The 25,133-nt window shown below is 39.0% G+C and overlaps 1 protein-coding gene across 3 annotated transcripts in view; it reads right to left on the bottom strand.

Moving 5' to 3' along the window:
- The window catches only part of ZRANB3 (zinc finger, RAN-binding domain containing 3), a 304,927-nt gene that overhangs the window by 214,378 nt on the left and 65,416 nt on the right, over positions 1 to 25,133 (bottom strand). The gene's annotated exons all lie outside the window — the stretch shown is intronic.

A 25,133-nucleotide genomic window follows, 5' to 3' on the forward strand; every position in this document is an offset into this window, starting at 1 on the left:
TTTGAATATGCTATCTAGGTTGGTCATAACTTTCCTTCCAAGGAGTAAGCGTCTTTTAATTTCATGGCTGCAATCACCATCTGCAGTGATTTTGGAGCCCCAAAAAATAAAGTCTGACACTGTTTCCACTGTTTCCCCATCTATTTCCCATGAAGTGATGTTTTCTTAGATAAAACCAAAAAAAGCACAAAACTTTTGAAAAATTGATAAATTGGACTTAATCAAAATTAACATCTGTTCTTCAAAAAGGCAAACCTAAGACAAGCCACAAGCTAGGAGAATATGTAATATCTAACAAAAGACTTGTATTCAGGATATATAAATGTCTCCTACAATTCAATTAGAAGATAACCCAATTTTTTAATGGGCAAACGATTTGAATAGACACTTCAACAAAAATATACAGATGGCCACTAGCAAACAAAAATGTGCTCAACATCATTAGTCATCTGAAAACTGCAAACTAAAACCACAATAAGAAATCATTACACACCTACTAAAATGGTTAAAATGGAGAAGATGTATAATTCCAAATATTGGCAAGGATGCAGAGTGACTGGAACGCTCATATATTTGCTGGTGGGAATGGAAAATATACACCCACTTTAAAAACAGCACATTAGTCCCTTATAAAGTCAAACATATATTTACCATATGTCCAGCAATCCTACTCCTAAGTATTTACACAAGAAACAAAAACATATCCTATGCAGGGGACTTCCCTGGTGGTCCAGTGGCTAAGACTCTAAGCTCTCAATGCAGAGGGCTTGGGTTTGATCCCTAGTTGGGGAACTAGATGCAACTAAAGATCCCATGTGCCGAAACTAAGACATGGCACAGCCAAATAAATAAATATTAAAACAAAATCGATATCTCATACAAATATCTGCATATAAATGTTTACAATAGCTTTATTCATAAATATGAAAAACTATAAACAATCCAAAATGTCCATCACCAGGTAAACAGCTAAACAAATTTTGGTATACTCATACACTGGAATATTTCTAATTAAAAAGAAAAAAAAATGACACATTGAACAAAGAAGAATGAATCCCCAAGATAGAAATCAGAATTAAATGAGCAGTTGATCAACAGATGGGACACACCAGCTCCCTTTCAGAAAGCACACCATGTGGTGGAAGTTTAAAATTCTCAGACTCCAGTTAAAAATTCTAGACAGGAAATTCCCTGGCGGTTCAGTGGTTAGGACTTCAAGGTTCCACTGCAGGGGGCATGGTTTTGATCCCTGGCCAGGGAAATAAGACCCTGTAAGCTTCTCACCTATCCATCCCCCAGAAGAAACCACTACCACAACAAAAAGAACTCGAGATAAGTCTGGCAAGTAACAGCTTTTGGGTGGAAAATTGAGGCAGGTCAACGTCAGTAACGGCTGACCATAAGGAAAGGTTATTAAACCTCCAAACGTTGACAAATGGATGTAACTCCCTGTTTATTAATTTATGGAGATACTCTGGCAAGGGGACAAAGTCTAATAGCTGCCCCTCCCCGCCCCCTTCCCCAACCCCCACTCCCGGCAAAATGAAATAGGTTATTAGTAAACAAAGACAGAGGGCTTCCCTGGTGGCTCAGATGGTAAAGAATCTGCCTGCAATGCAGGAGACCTGCATTTGATCTCTGGGTCAGGAAGACCCCCTGGAAAAGGGAATGGCAACCCATTTCAGTATTCTTGCCTGAATAATTCTTTGGACAGAGGAGCCTGGAAGGCCGTGGGGTCCATGGGGTCACAAAGAGTCAGATATAACTGAGCGACTAACACTTCAAATTTTCATACAAAGAGTGAACGGTGCAAAGGCTTGAGAGGTAAATTAGAATACATGTAGGATTACATCTAAACAAAGCCAGAATTAGAGGGCATGTCCTAAAATACAGACTTGTGGGCAAGTGGAGAGGTTAGCATGCACACACAGGAACATATCCATCAGCTAATGATGCAACTGTACATTTAAAAAAATTTATTTATTTTGGCCACACAAAATGGCTTACAGGATCTCAGTTCCCCAAGCAGGGATCAAACCCATGCCCTCAGCAGTGAATGAAAGCAAGGAGTCAACCACTGGACCCCAGGGAATTCCTGGTACATCTTATTATACACAGGGCCAGAAGTGAATATTTTAAGGGATGGAATTTGTTTCATAGCTTAGGTATCAGGTTCAAACACTGTTATTCTTTACCCTTTGATTATTATCCCACACGCTACTGGGAACCTGAAGAGACATTAATTTATACATATCCAGAGCTTTATTCTCACCAGTCTTGTTTTGCCATTTAATACCAAGTATACTGCATAAGCCAAACTATGTATTTTTTCAAAAGGTGGAACAGAAATTGGTGCAAGCCTCACTATCCATTGTGAAGCTGTACAATAGAGGGATATACCACATATATATTCTTAAGACCACACACAAGACTTTTGTAAATGAAAAGCTAATTTCATGCTTATTCTTAAAATCATTTAAGGTCTGACTGTAATTGCCTTGGCAATAACTCCTAAACTTAAATTTCAGCCAAACCTACAAGAAGAGCTATGTACAAGAATGTTCATAATAGTATTCTTCACAATAGACTAAAACTGAAAACAGTATAAATACCTATCAACCAGGGAATGGATAAATAAATTGCAGCATATCCTTAAAATCTAATTCCACACGGCAATGAGGATGAGCAAACTAAAACCACACGATGTGACAGGATGAACGTCACAAACATAATGCTCAGTGAAAGCAGCCAAAGGTAAAGGAGTGTATAACGTACCAGTCTATTTATATAATGTTCAGAAACACAATGAAACAAAAATCTATAAAATGGTGTTCAAGGGCAAGACTGTGGTTAGAGAAGGAGAGGACAGTGACTGGAGACAGCATAACTGGGCTTTCTAGTGTCAGGCAAGACAGTATTCTTGACCTGAATGCCGGCTACATAGGAGTGTCCCCTTTCTGAAAAGTTAAGATAAGGGCAGTTTTTGTATGTATGATATACTTTAGTAAAGTGTTCACTTTAAAAAATCAGTAAGAAACTTCTTAAAAGGATAGTCTTTAAAACTTTAGAATTATTTTTAATATGAAGACATCCTAATATGTCAATTTTATGAATGTAAAATTTCATCACATATTATTTCAAAATAAGAGATAATACTTTTATAACTATTAAACTTTTAAACCAAAATGTTCATTACCATAGTTTTTACTTTTAAAAAGAGCATTGTACCAACTGTCTCCACCTTCATCCCTCCTCGCCCCCTAGTCCCACTCCAACTCCCAAAAGGCAACCTTCATAATCTTAAAGTAATACACTTATTGTGCAATCTCAGTATTCATAAACTCCAGATGTTATCTATTAAAGTAATATACTTATCATGCAATCTAATTATTCATAAACTCCAGATACTCTCTATTAACTTCTGTGGAAACAAAATCATAAACTCACTCTTTAGCTTGACTGGAAAAGAATGTCTGAGGTCTGAGTACCAGGCTACAGTTAGTAATTATTAATGAAGAACTTTAAAAAACATGATACTGACTTTTGAATTTTCCCCAAGGAATTCCAATGCATTGCCAAGGTTGATAAAGCCTGAAGCAATTAGAGAAGAAAAGGTTGGAATGTATTTACATTCCTACTACTATTAAATTAAAAAAAGAAACATAATTATTTTGTACCTCAAATTCAGAAAGCTGAGTTTCTGCTCAATTTGTTTGCTAAGAAAGACAAATTGACTTCATTGACATAATGAAAGTTTTGTTTATAAGGACTGTTAACACTATCAACACATAACATTGTGTCTAAAATGTTTGTCAGAAGAAATGGCATTTGTTAAAATATCTTTTATAGAAAACTATTTTTAAAAAATATAGTTTACCACAGGAAGTTGATTTTAACATCCAGGTAAATAATTATTCATAATGACCTCACTGATCTAGCTCTAATTAATTGAAACTATTTATAAAAAGACAGTACAGATTTTAATAAAATTAGGAACATGACTAAAGGGACATTTCCTCTTTGCAAGTAAAACAAAATGATTACCAGACTAACTTGGAAACAAAATGAAGAATCTTTTTTTTTTCTTTTTTTCTGACCACCATGCAAGGCATGTAGGATCTTAGTTCCTCCACCAGGGACTGAACCCGGACTGCCTACCTTGGAAGCACAGACTATTAACCACTGGACAGTCAGGGAAGTCCTAAATTGCAGAATTCTGACTCATCACCAAAGAATATTTGGCTTCCCTCTAAGGAATATCAGGCTCACTTCCAGCAGCCTCCTACCTCACCATTTCCTTCTCTGTCCAACAGTAATAGTTATAAGAAGGATTCTACTATTTATCACATTTATAACTTTAGAAAAATAAACTTCCAGCTTCTAGCTATAGTTCCATGAACTATAGACCACTGGTTCTCAAATTTGATTACACTCTGGAATCACTTGGCAAACTTAAGACAACAAACAAGCTGATGCCTAGTGATGTGGGTTTAACTGGTACGATGCAGTTTGATGTGGTGGGGGTATCAGTATTTTGAAAGCTTCCAAGATAATCACGATGGTATGATCACTCACCTAGAGCCAGACATCCTGGAATGTGAAGTCAAGTGGGCCTTAGAAAGCATCGCTACGAACAAAGCTAGTGGAGGTGATGGAATTCCAGCTGAGCTATTTCAAATCCTGAAAGATGATGCTGTGAAAGTGCTGCACTCCATATGCCAGCAAATTTGGAACACTCAGCAGTGGCCACAGGACTAGAAAAGGTCAGTTTTCATTCTAATCGCAAAGAAAGGAAATGCCAAAGAATGCTCAAACTACCGCAAAATTGCACTCATCTCACAAGCTAGTAAAGTGATGCTCAAAATTCTGCAAGCCAGGCTTCAGCAGTACGTGAACCATGAACTTCCTTTTCTAAAACCAGCTTGAATGTCTGGAAGAGGAACCAGAGATCAAATTGCCAACATCCACTGGATCATGGAAAAAACCAAGAGAGTTCCAGAAAAATATCCATTTCTGCATTATTGACTATGCCAAAGCCTTTGACTGTGTGGATCACAATAAACTGTGGAAAATTCTGAAAGAGATGGGAATACCAGATCACCTGACCTGCCTCTTAGAAATCTATATGCAAGTCAGGAAGCAACAGTTAGAACTGGACATGGAACAACAGACTGGTTCCAAATAGGAACAGGAGTTCGTCAAGGCTGTATATTGTCACCCTGCTTATTTAACTTCTGTGTAGAGTACATCATGAGAAATGCTGGGCTGGAAGAAGCACAAGCTGGAATCAAGATTGCAGGGAGAAATATCAATAACCTCAGATAGGCAGATGACACCACCCTGATGGCAGAAAGTGAAGAGGAACTAAAAAGCCTCTTGATGAAAGTGAAAGAGGAGAGTGAAAAAGTTGGCTTAAAACTCAACATTCAGAAAACGAAGATCATGGCATCTGGTCCCATCACTTCATGGCAGATAGATGGGGAAACAGTGGAAACAGTGTCAGATTTTATTTTTCTGGGCTCCAAAATCACTGCAGATGGTGACTGCAGCCATGAAATTAAAAGACACTTACTCCTTGGAAGAAAAGTTATGACTAACCTAGATAGCATATACAAAAGCAGAGACATTACTTTGCCAACAAAGGTACATCTGGTCAAGGCTATGTTTTTTCCAGTAGTCATGTGTGGATGTGAGAGTTGGACTGTGAAGAAAGCTGAGCGCCGAAGAATTGATGCTTTTGAACTGTGGTGTTGGAGAAGATTCTTGAGAGTCCCTTGGACTGCAAGGAGATCCAACCAGTCCATTCTAAAGGAGATCAGTCCTGGGTGTTCATTGGAAGGTATGATGCTAAGCTGAAACTCCAGTTCTTTGGATACCTCATGTGAAAAGTTGATTCATTGGAAAAGACTCTGATGCTGGGAGGGACTGGGGGCAGGAGGGGAAGGGGATGACAGAGGATGAGATGGCTAGATGGCATCACTGACTCGATGGACGTGAGTTTGAGTAAACTCTGGTGTTGGTGATGGACAGGGAGGCCAGGCGTGCTGCGATTCATGGGGTCACAAAGAGTCGGACATGACTGAGTGACTGAACTGAACTGATGGTAATTTTAATATGCAACCAAGTTTGAGAACTGCTATACAGAATGAAGGTTTTAGTAGTAACTATCATTCCTGTCCTACCCACGTTCTGTAACATCTAATTTTTTTTTAACATATCTTATGGTGATACAATAAAACTTAAGTTGCATTCTATAATTATGACTTTCACACTTTGGCTATAAAGCCAATTCTTTCTTTAAACAATGAAAAACATTGTAATATATAGTAGAACTATATGTAACTTTGTTCTGTATTTTCCAGTTTAGTTCAGTTCAGTCAGTCTGTCACGTCCAACTCGCTGTGATCCCATGGACTGCAGCACACCAGGCTTCCCTGTCCATCACCAACTCCCGGAGTTCACTCAAACTCATGCCCATTCAGTCAGTAATGCCATCCAACCATCTCATCCTCTGTTGTCCCCTTTTCCTCCTGCCTTCAATCTTTCCCAGCATCAGGGTCTTTTCAAATGAGTTAGTTCTTTGCATCAGGTGACCAAAGTATTGGAGTTTCAGCTTCAACATCAGTCCTTCCAATGAATATTCAGGACTGATCTCCTTTAGAAAGGACTGGTTGGATCTCCTTGCAGTCCAAGGGACTCTCAAGAGTCTTCTCCAACACCACAGTTCAAGAACATCACTTCTTTGGCGCTCAGCTTTCTTCCCAGTCCAACTTTCACATCCATACACGACTACTAGAAAAACCATAGCGTTGACTAGACAGACCTTTGTTGGCAAAGTAATGTCTCTGCTTTTTAATATGCTGTCTAGGTTGGTCATAACTTTTCTTCCAAGGAGCAAGCGTCTTTTAATTTCATGGCTGCAATCACCATCTGCAGTGATTTTGGAGCCCCAAAAAATTAAGTCTGCCACTGTTTCCACTGTTTCTCCATCTATTTGCCATGAAGTGATGGGACCAGATGCCATGATCTTAGTTTTCTGAATGTTGAATTTTAAGCCAACTTTATCCCTCTCCTCTTTCACTTTTATCAAGAGGCTCTTCAGTTCTTCTTTGCTTTCTGCCATAAGGGTGGTGTCATCTGCATATCTGAGGTTATTGATATTTCTCCCAGCAATCTTGATTCCAGCTTGTGCTTCATCTAGTCCAGCACTTCTCATGAGGTATTTTCCAAGTCTCCTGTAAATGTGTTATCATACTTTCATAACTTAAAAAGTAAAAAAAAGAAAAAAAAAAAGAAAGGGAATTCTACTCAATGCTCTATGGTGACCTAAATGGCAAGAATATTCAAAACAGAGGGGACATAAGTATATGTATAGCTGATTCACTTTGCTATACAGCAGAAAACAAACACAACATTGTAAAACAACTATCCTCCAATAAAAATTAAATAAGCAAATAATAAAAAATGACAAACAATACACAACATAACCAATATCAGGGTTTATATGAACACTGCTTGGAGAAGAAAAAATCAGTATGCTCAGGACATGACCTTCTCTTCCATGCTAACACAAAGTCACAAGAAATCTCTTTTCTTCCATTCAATTAATTTTTCAAAATCATATTACTTTGAGCTTACCCAATATCTGGATGGTTACTTTCTTATCTAGTTATTTTCTTTCTATCTGAACTTTCCACCATCTTTCTTGTCTTGACTGAGATAACAAACTATTTTACTACAGTTCCAATATTATCCCGCCTCATATTAATTCTAATTTATCAACTTTTATTCCATTCTTCTTCAGTTCAGCCACTCAGTTGTGTCCGACTCTTTGCAACCCCCATGAATCGCAGCATGCCAGGCCTCCCTGTCCATCACCAACTCCCGGAGTTCACTCAGACTCATGTCCATCGAGTCAGTGATGCCATCCAGCCATCTCATCCTCTGTCATCCCCTTCTCCTCCTGCCCTCAATTCCTCCCAGCATCAGGGTCTTTTCCAGTGAGTCAACTCTTCACATGAGGTAGCCAAAGTACTGGAGTTTCAGCTTTAGCATCATTCCTTCCAAAGAAGACCCAGGGCTGATCTCCTTCACAATGGACTGGTTGGATCTCCTTGCAGTCCAAGGGACTCTCAAGAGTCTTCTCCAACACCACAGTTCAAAAGCATCAATTCTTCGGCGCTCAGCTTTCTTCACAGTCCAACTCTCACATCTATACATGACCACTGGAAAAACCATATCTTCTTGGACACAACTAAATTCCTACTTTAATGTAATTGTTTTTCTTGACTGCTGAATGAACATCATCTGGAGCTTGGAACAATTGGATTTGGGGGTTTCACTGATTATTGTATCCTCTCTTGGTTATCATCCTTGTCTTGATAAACAAAATCCTCAACTCTTTTAAAGAGAAACATCATTTATCTCTTCATTTATCTTCAACATTTGCATGTGTGAAAACGACTGTATTTTGACCTCATATTTAAGATAGTTTGGGTATAGAATTCTAGGTTAATATTCCTTTTTCCTCAAAATGTTGGTAAAACAGTCCCGTTGTCTTATATCCATGCTGCATGGCCTTCTAGCACCGTATGTGCTAATTTGCAGACTTTCATTTCTTTTCTCTAAAAGCTTTTGGGATCTTCTTTACAACTGATGTTTTGAAATATCCCAAGAATGCGTTTCTTTCATTTTACTTATTACTCAGGGAGACCTTTTACTCTAAAAATTCATGCTTTTTTTCATCTTCACCTTTCCCTCTAAACATTGTATACAGTGCAAGCTTAAGTGCGGGGCTCTATTTTATGTTCTACGAGTAGTAATATATACTAAAAAAAAAAAAAAAGTCTGCCCTCATGCAACTAATGGAGAAGGCGATGGCACCCCACTCCAGTACTCTTGCCTGGAAAACCGCATGGACGGATGAGCCTGGTGGGCTGCAGTCCATGGGGTCGCTGAGGGTCGGACACGACTGAGCAACTTCACTTTCACTTTTCAGTTTCATGCATTGGAGAAGGAAATGGCAACCCACCCCAGTGATCTTGCCTAGAGAATCCCAGGGACGGCAGAGCCTGGTGGGCTGCCGTCTACGGGGTCGCACAGAGTCGGACACAACTGAAGCGACTTAGCAGTAGCAGCATGCAACTAAACAGGGAAACAGTAAACGAAATTAATTAAATGTATAGTACATAAAATAGTAATAAGTGCTCAGGTTAAAATATAAAGCAAGACAGTAGAATAAGAAATAATGGGGCAGAGGCTTCCCTGGTGGCTCAGTGGTAAGGAATCCACCTGTAGGAGACAAAGGTTCGATCCCTGGGCTAGGAAGATCCCACATGCTGCACAGCAACTAAGCCCATGTGCTGCAACTATTGTGCCCGTGCTCTACAGGAGTCCCAACTACTAACCCCATGTGCCACAACTACTAAAGCCCAGGCAACCTAGAGCCTGTGCTCCACAACAAGGGAATCCACCGCAATGGGAAGCCTGTGCATCACAGTAGCCCCTGTTCGCTGCAACTAGAGAAAAGTCTGCACAGCAACCATGACTTGGTAAGGCCAAAAATAAATAATAAAGTGACTCAAAAAAAAAAAAAGAATGGGGCAGAACTTCTCTGGTGGTCCAGTGGCTAAGACTCCCAAAAAGGAGGCCGGTGTTTGATCCCTGGTCAGGGAACTAGATCCCACAAGCTGACACTAAGAGTTCACACGCCACAACTGAAATATCCTGCATGAAACAATGACGATCAAGGATCCTGCATGCCATAGCTAAGACCTGGCGCAGCCAAATAAGTAAAAGTTTTCAAAAAAAGAAATAATGGGGAAGAAGTCATAGAAATTTGGACAGGGTGGCCAAGGATGGCCTAATGCAGAAAGTCAATTTTGGATAAAGACCTAAAGCAAGGAAGGAAGCTAGGGCATGAGGAGAAGTGTGGTTAGGGGAGGCCCCTCCAGGAAAAGGGAAAATAAGTAAAATGGATCTGAGACAGATTCATGAGTGAAGGTCTGCGGGAGCAAAGTGAGCTGAGGGAGGGAGAGGAGGAGATTATGATGTTAGAAAGGTAAGGCGGAGGAAGATTCTGGAGGATGCAGTGAATTTTGGTAAGACTTTGGTCTTACTCTGAGTGCAATGAGAAACCCTTCATTAGGAGAATCTGAGCAGAGAAGTGAGAAGATCTCCCTGATATTAGACAGGATCATTCTGATGCTTTACTGAGAACATATTATAGGCGCAAAAGACCATTAGAAGAAAACAGTTGGAAACTTCATAATCTCAGGTAGAGATGCTTGTGGTTCAGATGGTAAAGGATCTGCCTGCAAAGCAGGAGACCCAGGTTCAATCCCTGGGTCAAGAAGATCCCGTGGAGAAGGGCATATCTACCTACTCCAGTATTCTTGCCTGGAGAATTCCATGAACAGAAGAGCCTGGTGGGCTAGAGTCCATAGGATGGCAAAGAGTCAGACACAACTGAGCAACTAATAGAGATGATGGTGGCTTGAAAGTGATGGTAGCCGTGAGAGTGGTGAGAAGAGGATCACATTCTGTGCCTATTTTGAAGGCAAAATTGGCAGGATATTTTGATGCGGTGGCCTTACAGCATGAAAGAAAGGAGTCATGAATCTACCAAGGGACTTCCCCAGTGACTCAGTGGTTAAGACTCTGGCTCCCAATGCAGGCAGCTCAGGTTCGATCCCTCGTCAGGGAACTAGGTTCCATATGCTGCAACCAAACATTCTGCAAGCCACAAGTAAAAGATCCCACATGCCACAACTAAGACCTGGCACAGTCCAAAAAAACGAACAGACCCAAAGTTATCAGCCTGACAAGGTAGAATAATGAAGACATGAATAACTGAGATAGGGTAGACTGAGGAAGAAGCCAGTTTCTGGCAGCACATATCAGGAGTTTGGTTAAGTTTGAGATGTCTATTAAACATCCAAGTAGGCTGTCATGTAGACAGGCAAATATACAAGTCTGGAGAGTAGGGAAGAACTTGGGTCAGGAGTTACAAACTTGGGAGCCACCAGCATACATATTAATATTTAAGGTGTTGAGGCTTGATAAAATATCCTAGGGAAGCCATTAAAAAGAGAGAGAGAGAGAAAAGGCCCAAGAACTATGCTGCAGGACCCTATCATTTAGGAGGAAACCATGAGTGACAACCCACAGGAGACTCTAAGAAGGAGCGATCAAGGAAGTAATATCTAGTTATGGTGGTGTGAAAAGGTCAGTGATTCCTCTCCACAAAAAAACAATAATTAAACTAGACAGAATTCTAAAGCAACCATTTCAGGGCTGTAGCCTGATGCAGAAAACAAATTGAGAACATTTATTCTTAAAATCAGACTGAAGCTTCAGGTAAGAATAGCGAAAGACTGTGGCCTTTTTGCCTGAGGCTGGCTACATGTGCACTGCCCTCCACTCTCCCAAATCGTTGGCAAGAACAGTAGTTTCTCTGTTTTTAATTTTTAACTGAGTAAACTTATAGCACAAAATTCCCCAACCTAAGTGTGACAGTTTAAGTGTACAGTGTTAATTATATTCTTACTGTTGGGCATCCAATCTCTAGAACTCTTCATCTTACAAAACAAGACACTCCATATATACCCATTAAACAAAAACTCTTCATTCCTCCTGTCCCTCTCATTTTACCTTCTGTCTCTGTGAAGTTGCACTCTCAGAACAGTAGTCAACCACTGATAGGCTGGCAGTGAAACCAGGAAGGGCTGAACTCCATTACATGTGGAGGACAAAACAACCCATGGCTTTGGCCTTTCAAAGTGGTAGACTTACAGTGTGGTTAAAGTTTGAAAAGCAACAGAAGGGGATATAAAATAACATACTAGAATAACATTTTAAAAGTGTTCACTGTGTAACAAATATACTGGAATTAGCATTAGATGCCAGCCTTGTTAACACTTCAGTAGGAACATGCTGGCACTCTGCCTTGAAAATATATTATCCTATTAATAAAAAACCACAAGTGGTAAAACTAGTAGTAGACTTAGATGAAAATGAAGAGGAAATCTGCAGCTCTACTCATCCCAGGCTGTAGTCCCAACTGGGAAAACAATAGACAAACCAAAAATTTCATTGGGAATTCTAGAAATGAGAGAGTTACGAAAGGACTGAGATAAGTTTCTGCCCACAGTTCCTGGCCGATGAGGAAACTACAGACACACACACAGGAGAGATGTGAGAGCCTGGTGAAAAGTGAGAACCAAGGAAGGCTTGAGTACTGACTGCAGTTCTGAATGAGTACCTCAACCCACACACAAATTGACAGACAGAAGGTGGGAGGCATAAGGTTCAAAGCATTTAAACATAATCTCTACCCAAATCACTGGCTGATGACTATACTATACACACAAAGGAACAAGACCTAGGGATCTAGGCGAAAAACATAAAAATAAAATCATTGAGCAGAAATATCATTGTCTGCACATTGTGGGGAACAAAGAATATAAAAGAGAATCTGGATCTGCTACAGTATATTATCTAACATCTATAGTTTTAGGGAGTTCCCTGGGGGCCTAATGGTTAGGGTTTTGGGCTTTCACTGCTGTGGTATGGGTTCAATTCCTGGTCAGGAAACTGAGATTCCCACAAGCAGTGAAGTGCAGAAAAAGAAAAAGAAAAAAGTGCAGTTTTCAACCAAAAATTACTAGGCAACCAAATTAATGGAGCAAAAAAAAAAAAAAAATCACTTAATAAAAACTGAGTGGACCCAAATTCAGCAAAGTCAATGAACTTATTATAAATATGTTCAAAGAATTATAGGAAAATATGACATTATTCAATTAGGAAATATTAATAAAAATATAAAACATTTTAAAAATAACCAAACTGAAATTCTGAAATGGAAAAGTACAAAACAAAAGTAAAAATTTCTTCAAGGGGCTAATGGCAGGCAGAATTTTAAGATGGTCCCCAAAGACCTCCCTCTCACCCTCATATGCCTATCCTGTATAAACACAGAGGAGTGATCAAAGGGTTCCTACGCGAGAAAATCATGGTATTAGCCTAAAACAATATGGAGCTGGCACGCTGATGAAGAACTAGTGATTTACAAGTCTCAGCTGGCAGCTAGAAGAATGCCAATACAACTTGCCAGAAATAAGGTACTTTGGGTATGGACAAAACAGCTTACAGAAAAAGAACGTAGATGGAAAACTTCATAAATTGTGCGTATTGGGGGTGGGAGGGCACCAACATTTTATGTAAAATGTTCATACACATGCACAGGGATAATAGCTTGCAGTGGTGAACTGTATCATCTAAAAATGACTGCATCAGTACCTCCCATTTCACACCTGTTCTTCTTTCAAGGTGATGTTGACTCTCCTCTTGAAATAAGGTTGGTTATGACTGCAGACAAAGGAACACTAGGAGACTTCTGAAGGTGTCACAAAAGCAGATACAGCTTCCACATCCAGTCCTCTTGGGATGCTAGTTCTTGGAATTCAGATACCACACTGTGAGGCAGTAGAGAGATCCCAGCCAAGAGCCTGAATCAACAGCTTGATATGTGACTAAGAAAGCTTTTGAGAAGACTGCAGCCCTGCCACTGTCTGATTGCAACTGCCTGAAAGACCCTGAGTGAAAACTACCTATCTGGGTCCAGAGACAATCATTAGAGACAATAAAACACTAACTGTTGGACTTCCACAGTGGCACAATGGATAGGAATCCACCTGCCAATGCAGGAGACATGGGTTCGATCTGTGGTCCAGGAGGATTCCATGTGCCACAAAGCAACTAAACCCATGCACCACAACTGCTAAGCCTGAACTTGAGAGCCTACAAGCTCATCTTCTGAGCCTGAGAGCTGCAACTACTGAAGTTTCATGTGCCTAGAGCCTGTGCTTTGCAACGAGAAGCCAACAAAATGAGAGGCCATTGAACCGTATACGGAGTAGCCCTCGCTCTCTGCAACTAAAGAAAAATCCTCGCAGCAGTGAAGACCCAGCACAACCAAAAATAATTAGAAGCTCTTAAAAAAAAAAAAACAAAAACCTAACTGCTGTTCTAAGCCACTAAACTTTGTGACAATTTATTATGTAGCAATAGATAATCAGAATATAACAATCAGAACATCTACTCTCTGCCAGGGACTGTGCCAAGTGCTTTACAATTATTTTATTTCATTCACACAAATATTTAATGAGTAGATGTGATTATTACCCATTTTTGGTAATGAGTAGAATGAGATTAAAAGAGATTAAATAAGGCCACAATAAGTGGTAGAGCTGATACTGAAACAAAGATCCCTCTCACTCCAAAGTCAGGGTTTTTGGCATTAGAAATTTTCTATGATAATAACACTGATAAGTCACGTATTCAGAGCTTATATGCAAGTCACTTTTTAAAGCATTTCACATGTACTATCTCTTTTAATCTTCATAAGCACAATGCTGGGAACCAAATTTGCCACACCAAAAATGTGTCTCTTAATTTAGGCTAATAATTTTTAAGAAACCTAAGACTCAAGAAGACTTTCACTTTACCCCCACCCCCCACCCCTTAGCTAAATAAAGACTTTACATAAAAGGCTCATTTCTGGAACAGAATGATCAGCAGAGATATTTGCAAAGAGCAAGTGCAAGATGTGAAGGGAGAAACTCCAACAGGGCCTGGAGTTCAGATCCACTCTATGTCCCATTGTCTCTGAGCAGCCCAGCAAACATTTGTTTATCAAACATTTGCTTTTTCATCTCCACGTGAATTGCCTTCCTGCCCTTTGAAGTCCTAAACCACTACCCCCAACATCCTTTTTGTCTTTAGCTGAAGATGGTAGTTAAGGTGAGGATTTCAACCATTTCGACAAGTTACTCAGTCTTCCAGGGTCTTTCCTATGTATACGTGTAATTCTCCAGGCAAGAACACTGGAGTGGGTTGCCATTTCCTTCTCCAGTGCAAGAAAGTGAAAAGTGAAAGTGAAGTCGCTCAGTCGTGTCCGACCCTCAGCGACCCCATGGACTGCAGCCTTCCAGGCTCCTCCATCCATGGGATTTTCCAGGCAAGAGTACTGGAGTGGGGTGCCATTGCCTTCTCCCAAACTTTTGTTTGATTTTCTCCTGTTAATCTATCTCAATTCAATTTAATTCTTAGACCAGCCAGAAGAACCTAGAGGGGTAGAGAAAATTTTCTTATTCACCAATAGACATATAATGTAAAAAAAAAAATTATTTTCCTTTTATTGACTAGAAAGTTAAGGCACAAAGAGCTTTGCCAACAAAGGTCCATCTAGTCAACGCTATGGTTTCTCCAGTAGTCATGTATGGATGTGAGAGTTGGACAATAAAGAAAGCTGAGCACCGAAGAATTGATGCTTTTGGACTGTGGTTTTGGTGAAGACTCTTGAGAGTCCCTTGGACTGCAAGGAGATCCAACCAGTCCATCCTAAAGGACATCAATCCTGAATAGTCATTGGAAGGACTGATGCTGAAGTTGAAACTCCAATACTTTGGCCACCTGATGCAAAGAATTGACTCCTCAGAAAAGACCCTGATGCTGGGAAAGACTGAAGGCAGGAGGAGAAGGGGACAACAAGCAAAGCAAAGCAACGAAGATCCAGGGTCGTCAAAAATAAATTAATAAATAAATTAATTTTTTAAATGATTTCTTAAAAAACCACTGATCAAGAGAGGCTAAGCCACCTGCTAAACCTAATCAACATCAGAACTAAAACTAGAACCCACATCTCTTAACAGTTTGTCTAACAGACATTATGGTTGAGATTTCTAATCTAGATTTATTGAATCTTCTTTTCACCAATGATGTCACACTTTATAATTTCCCTTTGAGTAACAACAACAACAACATAACCAAATGAAAGTTATTATGACTATATCTCACACGACAAACATATTCTCAGATTCTCACATTTCAGAGGATCATAGTACCATAATGATGGAACTGGTAGTCATATAAGGAATAATCATTCTGCTTTGTTAACTCCTTCTGCCTCATTCTTCTCTCAGTTAAAACCTAGGACTATTCTCATATACATGAGATATTTTGGGCTGCAATGCCATCAATGTGCTAATAAAACTTCTCTCTTCATTTCATTTTAATACATTTTCAGCTTATTCTAACCGACTGTGTTAGTGCCTCAATCTGTCCAGAGCAAAATTTAAAGCTCAAATCAAAAGAAAAAGAAAGAAGCATGCCCAGAGAAGAATGAATATTACCAGAAATTCCTATTTCAAATGTTCTATTATTATTCTGTTGAAGACAGACCTTGAGAGAAGAAGCCAGGATCCTTTGCTTCACCAAGAAATTATGTTTATGCTTGATTAATTTTTAGAAAAACACATTACTTTACACTTCTACTTTCAAAATCTGAAAAAAAAATAAAGATCTTAAAAATAAACTGAATGAAGAAAAAATAGTTTTCATCCAATTTCAGAAGCATAACACATCTGGAAATTCTCCTAATGAATAAAACTTTTTTGCAACATAGTTCTCATTAGCTAGATCTATTATTTGCAATGATAACATAATTTTCTAGAGTACCAACTCTGGAAAACAACTAAGAAAAATTAATCAGCTGGCTAATTTATCTAATCTGACATAATTTATCTAATCGGACAGTGGCTGTGAAAAAAATTTAAGTTAAAAATAGAAAATGTTAAATAACATATATTTAGGTGATTCATTCCAAATATTAAAGTTTAAAACTATTTGAGATTTTAAAAATTGTCTTCCTGAAAATCCTCTGGAGGTCAAGGGGTTAGGACTCCAAGTTTGCACTGCAGGGGCACAGGTTCAATCCTTGGTTGGGGAACTAAGATCCCATGTGCCTCACAGTGTGGCCAAAAAAATAAAAAGTCTTTCTGATCTAAGATTTGCTGTTTCAAAATGATTTTATAAATATAGCCACAAGAAGTCCCTACTGCAATGATAATTTTTATTTTCTTGTCTGTTGCTTCAAAAGCAAATAGACCAAAAGGCTAAGAACATGTGAACTTATAGTTTTCTACCCATCCAGAAGCATCATCATCAGTTAAATAATATTTCTAACTTCCTGGTTAGTAAGTTTTTACATAAAATAAATGGAAGTAAGTTTAATTCCAAAGATCTCTGGTATCTGAATAAGGGCAATTTCTCATTGGCTTCCAAGATATTAGGTGTTGAATTTAATAAATTATGCTCCTTGCTCCACTAAGGTTTCTCAAGATGAAATTCATTTAAGGACTCTACTTTTGCCTTAAAACATCTAAGAATTTTACAACACATAAGAATCATATCTAATACAAACTATAATCCCTTAGAGTTATGCTGTCCATTATGGTAGTCACTAGCCAAATTAAATTAAAATTAAATAAAACCTTACAATTCATCCCTTCTGTCACACTAGCCACATTTTAAGTTCTTAAGCCATAAGAGCTAGCAGATACTATATTCAATAGCACAGATATACAGCATTTTCTTCATCACAGAAAGTTCTTATGTAGTGACATATTGTACAGGCTTGAAAACGATTGCTGAAGTTGATATGCCCATTAAAGATGCGTGTGTAAAACTTGTAATGATTACTTTCATCACTCCAGATAGTTGATGGATAAGAGACTCAAATTACACTACCAATAAGAATAGCAGGTTTGACCTTTGCAACCAAATAAGTGGTAAACAAAATACCTATAACTTAGCTTTGGTGACAAGTTCATAAAGCAGGTTTTTTTGTTATAAATAAATATAATCAGTATTAATATAATAGTAAATTATGTTGCAGAAGGGAATGGCAACCCACTCCAGTATTATTGCCTGGAGAATTCCAAGGACAGAGCAGCCTGGAGGGCTATAGTCTATGGGGTCCTAAAGAGCTGGACTGGTGAAGGTAATGGCAACCCACTCCAGTATTCTTGCCTGGAGAATCCCATGGACAGAGGAGCCTGGTAGGCTACAGTCCATGGGGTCTCAAGAGTTGGACATGACTGAGTGACTAAGCACACGCAGCACAGCACAAATTATGTTAGCATAATACGGTACTAGAAGTATGGGTCTAAAGATGTGAGCTTATAAACCACAAATACTGCACTTGCACTGCTAGTACAAGTCTCAGTAGGCCCTTTGGTACTGGGGTATGATGAAAAGACATTATCTGATGTCAAACTAGGCAAATAGGAGTTCTGCCATTTTCTGGCTGAAAAACATCAAATTTACTGAGCTCAATTTACACGTTAACAAAACTTAGACAATAGTATATGTCGCAAAAAGAATGTTAGGATTAAATAACTTTACACCTGTAAATAATTTAGCAGAGTCTCCAGGCAAAGTAAGAACTCAAAAAACATTCCTAGCCTGGGAAAGACTGAATTCAATGTGAATTAAAATTAGAAAGCAAATGTAATTTAAGGTAGAAAAAACAAACGTTAATTATTTACTCAGTCTTCAGATAGATGCACTTGTATGTACATATAAATCAACTGCCACTAATAAACACAACTACTAGGCAAAAACATAAAAGCACCAATACAGTCTCCCCAATAAATCTTGCAAAGGCATTTTCATTACTTGAATTGATCACAAATATTACAAAGCCCCTACTTGCCTGTAAATGAGACCCCCCCTCAAGGTCGCATTAAAGACATGTTCTCAAAGGGTGCATCCAGTTATAGAAATAACCTCTCTGTATAACTAAGATAAGCACACACATATAACTATGCATAGCACTTAAAAGCCTGTGATTTGCTTTAAAAAAAATCCTGTGGGGGGATTGGGCATGGGAGATCTACCTGGGTTATCACACATATACATACTTGAAAAGATTGACATAAACATTTTAAATAATTTTATGGGATGATGACGTAAGAAACTAGAAATTTTTACGGGGTCATTTGTAGTAGTCTTATCTTTCCAGAAACTGCATTAGGTCTTGCTTACGAATCCCAATTAACCCCCTTTTTCCTTCTATTTTCCCACAAAACTGTCAGAACATTTCTTTTTGACTGACATTAGAAATTGGCCACTGATACTGACTTTAGAGTTATAAGACTGGGAACTAAGTTTAATTCAGGCAATATCACTTTTACCTTGAAAGGAAAAGTTTCAAATCCATTCATTTATAAAATCATGAGTTTCTACATGTTAAAGTTTGCTGCATCTGTGAAAGACGCCGATATCCACAACTCTCATAATTTTAGGAAGCAAAAGAGATAAGAAAAGGGCTGAACTATTTTTATCTCAAAGATAATCTCAAAGATGTGCTACAGTCAATATCAACAAAGAAATAAGGTCAATTCTTGAAGACAAATTAAGCTGTTATTATTTTGACTTCAACTTATCCCAGAAAAGTGTTTCTCAGAGGAAAATGGGATTTTCTTTGCTTAACACTTTCCTTTTCAAAAAGTGTAAGATCTGACGTAATATAACTTAAGTAGGTTCTCACCTCCTTTTGTTCTTCTTTCTCCTACACAGCCCCAGACCTTCAGGTGTCTTCAGAGCAAGGGTAAAAATGGCAGTGGTAGCACTGTGGGCAATGTGAAGGTCTAAGATCCATGTCACATTCCTTAAAATAGAAGTGGCAACCTGGTGGCCAGGCCTACAGGAGGATTTGCTTCCACCCCTGGGTGCGTTTTGGAAATTCACATTAGTTGCTAACATACAAGAACCAGAGTGTCACACACACAATCTTTGAAAAACTGGGAAATCTGGCAATGTTAGATGAGTCCTCTGACATGACAACTGGCTGCACCCAGGTAGCTGCTGTCCCCCTGACATATGACTTAGCAATCAACTGACCACATTGGGATGTGTTACTTGCCTGGCCCTGCAAACTGGTTTTATGAAAACTTGAGGGGCAGTTCTGAAGGATCCAACGAAGAAAGTTAAGCAGTACATATGCTGATTTTACAGCCTGAATATGCCACTCATCTACCTTCTGTGGTTAGCAGAATCTTTCTACCACGTTAAAAGCTGATGACAGTTGCTAAAAAGGGTTTCCCAGATGGCTCAGTGGTAAAGAATCCGCCTGCAGTACAGAAGATGTGGATTCAATCTCTGGGTAGGGAAGATCCCCTGGAGAAGGAAATAGCAACCCATTTCAGTATTCTTGCCTGGGAAATCCCATGGACAGAGGAGCCCGGAGGGCTACAGTCCACGGGGTCGCAAAGAGTCAGACACTATTGAGCAGGCATATACGACAGCTGCTAAATGGGAGACTGTTTAGATGTGTTTGGACACTGGCTCTGCTTGAAAAGGAAGCTGTATCAACGACTTCAATACCGTTTAATTAAAGACTTTTGTAGTCTGGGCAGGCAAGATGAGCTCAGACAGCCCCAGCCTGAGTGCCAACTAGCACTAAGAAGAACTAAAGATGGCAGGGGTGTGGGGGTGTGGTGGGGAACTGAAATGAAGTTACTTCAGTCTATAGAAGAGCAGAAATAGAAGAGAATAAAAGAAGCTTAGGAGTGGATGGTGTCTTCCAGTTTGAGGTGCACAGTAGGTATGATGTAATGATTCCTGCATATACAGATCAGGTTCTTCTATTGATGAGGAAAATAATCCTAAGCTGATTTGTCACAGGGCACCCATGCGAATTTTTACATTCATAAATCTTTAGTTCTAGTTGCTTTTTAAAGTTTGTATATATATTTCTCCCTTAACTGGCAGTTACCTAATTCTGTCATCATCCTACCATCTGTCCCTATGAGCACTTAATGAAATCTATATCCAGGAGTACAAGTCTGAGTCATTAAACATTTATTTTCAACTTCACATAATCAGTTTCATGTTCTGCAAATTGATTCAATCCACCAACAGAAATAACTAGAATTTGGAAAAAACATTAAATGTCATTGCTGTATTTGTTGACCAAATTCCCTCTGGAATAGCCAGTCTGATTCCATCTGAGAAAAATGATGAACTGTCACTTGACCTAAACTTTTTAGATTTTAAAAGGTTTTATTTTTGTTTGTTTGTTTTTATCATTTAGTGTTTATTTATTTTTTTAATTTTATTTTTAAACTTTACATAATTGTATTAATTTTGCCAAATATCAAAATGAATCCATCACAGGTATACATGTGCTCCCCATCCTGAACCCTCCTCCCTCCTCCCTCCTCATACCATCCCTCTGGGTCGTCCCAGTGCACTAGCCCCAAGCATCCAGTATTGTGCATTGAACCTGGACTGGCATCTCGTTTCATACATGATATTTTACATGTTTCAATGCCATTCTCCCAAATCTTCCCACCCTCTCCGTCTCCCACAGAGTCCATAAGACTGTTCAAAGATTCCTAAATGAGAAAAATTAAAGTTAGGATTAAAATTTTAAAAAGATGCCCTGATATAATTTTTCAATAAGGTAATTAGAATGTCAGTTAATAAGAAAATAGCATATTCACTTGGAAAGTATTTATCCTATGACATCATAAATATTAATTGGGTGGCAAAATAAAGCTGACTGCTTCATCTAACAGATATTTTGCAGACCAAAGTACTTCACAATCTAAATAAGACACTAGAAAAGAAATATCAATTAAATGCTGACAACGCAGAGGAGAGCGACTAGGATAGTAAAGAATTTGAAAACATAACACATGAAGACGGAGAAGGCAATGGCACCCACTCCAGTACTCCTGCCTGGAAAATCCCTTGGATGGAGGAGCCTGGTGGGCTGCAGTCCATGGGGTCGCTAAGAGTCGGACATGACTGAGCGACTTCACTTTCTCTTTTCACCTTCATGCATTGGAGAAGGAAATGGCAACCCACTCCCGTGTTCTTGCCTGGAGAATCCCAGGGACGGGGGAGCCTGGTGGGCTGCCGTCTATACGGTTGCACAGAGTCAGACACGACTGAAGCGACTTAGCAGTAGCAGCAGCAACACATGAAGAATGGATGAATAAATTATTATAAAAGGAAAAATGTTTGGAGAGGTGAGGATCAGGTATGATAGCAATATTCACATGCACATAAGGGCCTTGCAAAAATAGTTTTAATAATGTGTTAAAATGGGAGACAGCATCCTGTGGAGAAAAGAACAGTAATTTGTGAGTTAGAAACCTGCAGTTCAAGTTTGGATCTTACTAGAAGCTGTGCTTCAGATCTTAGCTAACTGCTGTGGATGGGTCTCAGGTCTCGCTTCTATAAAATGGACAATAATAGTATATAAGGATCCCTCGGCTTTAGAATTCTATATCTGAAAAGTGAATGTATATAAAAGGAAAAAGCTCTTAGAAAAAGTTTAGATTCTTTAGATGTAATGCTATCACTATTGTTGTAGATAGGTTTTCACTTCCTTTAAAGTAGATGAATTGTAGGTGGCATGTCTCTTTTTGTCCAATTCCTCTTCCTATGGCTTACTTTGTATTTCTTGCTACATTTTCTTCTGGACTCAGCTTGAGACTGTGCTAAGTGGTTTAATTCTCCATATAAACAAATGAGCAGAGTATTACCTCATTTTCTCCCTTGTACTATGCAGTCACAGCTTCCCCCCTTAAAACTCCTCAATACAAACCCATTCTCTTCTGGGAGTAGTTAGACTCCCAGACGAGCACATCTAAACATATGTGGTTGTTCTTTCAGGTGTATCACAGAGACCAATTAAAGATGAAGTGCACAAGTAAAGCATCACTAAAGGCTGATACATGTGATATATTAACCACCTCTGAAACTAACTTCAGTTCATCTGTATCTGTACCATGATGCTCTTTCCTCCCTCTTAAGAGGGATGATGCCCTGTCTTACTTTCTCAGAAGTACTGACGATTATTTCTGTCATCCGTGCCTTCTGATTCTCTGTCTTGGCTGGATCATTTTTATTAGCTATCATTTACACATGATACACACTACCCACCTTAAAAATACACAAGAATGCCTCTGTGGTCCTTACTTTGTCACTCTAAATTCAAAGCCAAGCTTCCGGCCTCATTTTTTGCCTCTCTCACTCCCTCAGTACTCCAGATCAACTTACCCTCTGACAATTTAAAAAAAAAATGCACACATTTATTTATTTTTGGCTGTGCTGGGTCCTTGCTGCTTCGCTAGGGCTTCCTCTAGTTGTGGCGAGTGGGGGCTACTCTTCATTGTGATGCTCTGACTAGTCATTGTAGTGGCTTCTCTTGTCAGGGAGCACAGGCTCTAGGGCCCATGGGCTCTAGAGCACAGGCTCAGAAGTTGAAATGCACAGGCTTAGCTGCCCTATAGCACATGGGATCTTCCCTGAGCAGGGATTGAACCCGTGTACCCTGCACTGACAGGTGAACTCTTAACCACTAGACTACAGGGAAACCCTTTTTACAACTTCTTTAAGCATTGGCTCTGGAAACAAAATATATGCTGGCTCCTCCTTTTACACTAGTAAGTGTAAAAAATTACTTCACCTCTCTACCTTAGTTTTCTGGATTGTAAAGTGGAAATAATCATTTTCAAAGTGGGGACACCAGCTCAATATATATATGTGTTGAAAATTAAATCTTGTGCAGAATTTATACTTAAAAACTTTTCTTATGTCTGATCTTATTTATTTGTTACTCTTAGAACATCTAACACTATATACTTTAAATTTTCAGGGAACCATAACATGTGTGTGTTAGTCACTCAGTTGTGTCCAACTCTTCATGACTCCATGGACTATAGCCCACCAGGCTCCTCGGTCCATCTTGCCTCGGATTCTCCAGACAAGAATACTGAAGTGGGTTGCCATTCCCTTCTCCAGAGGATCTTCCCAACCCAGGGATCAAACCTGGGTTTTCTGCATTGCAGGCAGATGCTTTACCATCTGAGCCACCAGGGAAGCCTCGAAATATAATATAGTGATGTATAAAAAGTCAGCAAATAATCCAAGCATCTTATCCTTCTGTCTCCCTCTTATTACCTGATGTCTCCTTGCTGTATCTTTCATTAGTGCCACCATTAATATTTAGCAACCATCACAGATGGTTGGAAACTTAGACCAGTGTAAGTACTATTTGATAAACACTCTAGTTACTGCAATGTTTCGCTTGATAAGCAAGAAAAAAACATATTTAAAATAATGTTCTGGAATAACAGTGGGCTCTTCTTCCTTATGATACTTCCTTAAGCACTTAGTTTTGCTGAAACAATCCCATGAAAACTCTATACCTATACTCCACTCAGGTAGTAAATGCGTATTTGTTCTTCAAAACCCAACTTAGTCCCCTGAGAGACATTCTCAGACAACCTCTGTTCTATGCTTCCATCTTCATTCCATATCCCCTATATACCTTGAACATCCTCCTACTGTGACATCCATCACAATGTAATAAAAATTCTGTATGAATGATCTGCTATTTAATACTAGGCGGTGGTATTGCTTGGAGATAAGACACTATTTTACTTATTTGTGCATTTCAAGGGCCTCTCTCAGTGCCCAGTGCAGAGCCATTCAATGAATATTTATCTGAAATGACTTCAGAAAATAAACAGGATAGTTGGACCCTGTTTGAGAAATAAAGTTCAGTTGTATGAAATGTCATTCCAACTGGGAATTTATACTGGAAAGTAGTGATTTCTTTGCCTTTATGTGATTTTTGTTTGTTTTTAAATTTTTTTGCTACTCTGGTAAAATAAATAAACATTAAGATTATGGTACATGTAGATAAAGCTCATTCTGCTTCTAAAAAAATTAGTCCTCATGGTTAGACTTTTGCTATCCTGATGTCCTTAAAACATAGTAACAGTCTACTCCTAAATCAGAGAATTAAAAATGGGTGAACAATAGCTGTAAATCAAAGAGTCAGAGCAAATCAAAGATGGCCGCTTGGATTTTCCTGGCTCCCTGACAAACCTTCCCTTGTGATTCAGCTGGTAAAGAATCTTCCTGCAGTGCAGGAGACCTGGGTTTGATCCCTGGGTTGGAAAGATCTCCTGGAGAAGGGAAAGGGGGCCCACTTCAGTATTCTGGCCTGGAGAATTCCATGAACTGTACAGTCCATGGGGTTGCAAAGAGTCGGATATGACTGAGCGACTTTCACTTCAATGGAAATTAGATTTTACCTCTGGAACTTACTTGTTTTAATTTAATTTAATTTTTTTTTAATTTTATTTTCTTTTTAAACTTTACAATATTGTATTACTTTTGCCAAATATCGAAATGAATCTGCCACAGGTATACATGTGTTCCCCATCCTGAACCCTCCTCCCTCCTCCCTCCCCATACCATCCCTC

Source organism: Bison bison, unplaced genomic scaffold, assembly GCF_000754665.1.
Source record: "Bison bison bison isolate TAMUID 2011002044 unplaced genomic scaffold, Bison_UMD1.0 scf7180017864330, whole genome shotgun sequence".
NCBI lineage: Eukaryota > Metazoa > Chordata > Mammalia > Artiodactyla > Bovidae > Bison > Bison bison.